Raw genomic sequence first — 2,500 nt, forward strand, 5'->3', positions numbered from 1 at the left:
GGGAACCTCCTCAGACTTCGCACACTGTTGAATCGCTAACGTTAGCCAAGGCATTTATAATCAATTACTTCTTCATAAAAAAAATACAATGCTGGCAATTTCAGCATTCGCACACGGTTACATTTTTTTAAATATTCTATTCAAATTCAGTTCCTGTAGCCCTGAGTCGCTTCATAATTTATTTTTAAAGGTGTGATCAATAATGTATTGTTTTCACTCATTGCTCAAATTGACCTTGTTATATCGGTGGGGATTCACAAATTTGATCGATCAATGCCACTCAGCCCACTTTTAAAACAGGACCGCCCACAGACCTGGTGGTATTCAAACTGTGGTGTGCACAGAGGAATTTCAATGTGGTGCGTGAAAATGAGAGATATATAGATATAGATATAGATATAGATAGATAGATACTATATATACACACACACACAAATTTGTTGGTGCCCTTACAGCTCATGGGAACAATGCTTCATTCCCCCTGAAAAGTGATGACATTAAAAGCAATTTTCTCATGTATGCTTGCATGCCTTTGGTATGTCTGAATAAAGAAAATACATCATTTATTTTCTAAAATGGCCTGGACAGATTTGTTGGTACCCCTTAGAAAAGATTATTAATAATTGGATTATAGTGGTAATTCAAACTAACTGTTTTCTTTAATTGGTATCACACACGTCTTCAATGTTATAATCATTCATTCATCCTATTTAAATGCAGAAAAGTAGTCACTCTGCTGTTTGGTATCATCGTTTGCACCACACTGAACAGGGACCAGAGAAAGCAAAGAAGAGAGTTGTCTGAGGAGATCACAAAGAAAATGGTGGACAAGCACGTGAAAGGTAAAGGCTATAGGACCATCTCCAAGCAGCTTGATGTTCCTGTCACTTCAGTTGCAAATATTATTATGAAGTTTAAGATCCATGGATCTGGAGCCAACCTCCCTGGATGCGGCCGCAAGAGGAAAATCGACCCCAGATTGAACAGAAGGATTGTGTGAATGGTAGGAAAAGAGCCAAGGACAACTTCCAAAGAGGTACAAGCTGAACTCCAAGGCCAAGGTACATCAGTGACTGATCGCAATATCCTTTGCTTTTTAAGTGACAGTGTGCCCCATGGAAGGAGACCCAGGAGGATTCCCCTTTTGAAAGAAAAACATGAAAAAAGCTGAACCGGAATTTTCTAAAATGCATATTGACAAGCCACAACGCTTCTGGGAGAGTGTCCTTTGGCCAGATGAGTCAAAACTGGAGCGTTTTGGCAAGTCACATCAGCCCTATGTTCACAGATGAAAAAATGAGGCTTTCAAAGAGAAGAACACCATACCTACTGTGAAACATGGAGGAGGCTCGTTATGTTTTGGGGCTGTGTCTGGCACAGGGGGCCTTGAATCTGTGCAGGGCACAATGAAATCTCAAGACTATCAAGGCCATTCTGGAGAAAAACATACTGCCCAGTGTCAGAAAGCTCTGTCTCAGTTGCAGGTCATGGGTCCTCCAACAGGATAATGACCCAAAACACACAGCTCAAAGCAGCAAGAATGGATAAGGACAAAACTAGAGATTAACAGAAATCGCTTGATTGCCTCTAAAGGTTGTGCTACAAAATATTAGGTTAAGGATCCCATCATTTGTCCATACCATTTTCATTTGTTTTATTATGAAAAATATTCTGTTGAAGCAAATCAAAAGCCAACTCTGATTTCTATTAAATATGGAATAAACAATGATGGATGCCAATTACTTTTGTGAGTTTCAAGTTATTTCAGGGAAAATTGTGAGTTCTTTTTTCGTGGAAGGGTACCAACAAATTTGTCGAGGCCATCTTAGTTTTTGCAGCTGTGGTGACAGGAACATCAAGCTGCTTGGAGATGGTCCTATAGCCTTTACCTTTAACGTGCTTGTCTACCAAATTCTTTGTGATCTCCTCAGACAACTCTCTCCTTTGCTTTCTCTGGTCCCTGTTCCGTGTGGTGCACACGATGATACCAAACAGCAGAGTGACTACTTTTCCCCATTTAAATAGGATGAATGACTGATTATAAGGTTGAAGACGTGTGTGATACCAATTAAAGAAAACAGTTAGTTTGAATTACCACTATAATCCAGTTATTTATAATCTTTTCTAAGGGGTACCAACAAATCTGTCCAGGCCATTTTAGAATATAATTGATCTCTTTAGCAACAATTGATCTCTTTTCACAGTTTCTTTGCTTTACTCTGACATACCAAAGGCATGCAGGTATACATGAGAACATTGCTTTCAATTTCATCACTTTTCAGGAGAAATTAAGCATTGTTTCAATGAGCTGTAACGGTACAAACAAATTTGTCCACGTCTGTATATACACATACACACACACACACACACACACACACACCAACCACAACATGAAAAGCACCACTAATATTGTGTAGCCCCCCCATGTGTCATGGACTCCACCAGACCTCTGAAGGTGTCCTGTGGTATCTGGCACCAAGACGTTAGCAGCAGATCCTTT

Source organism: Zeus faber (genome assembly GCF_960531495.2).
Source record: "Zeus faber genome assembly, chromosome: 11".
In the NCBI taxonomy this organism is placed as follows: Eukaryota; Metazoa; Chordata; class Actinopteri; order Zeiformes; family Zeidae; genus Zeus; species Zeus faber.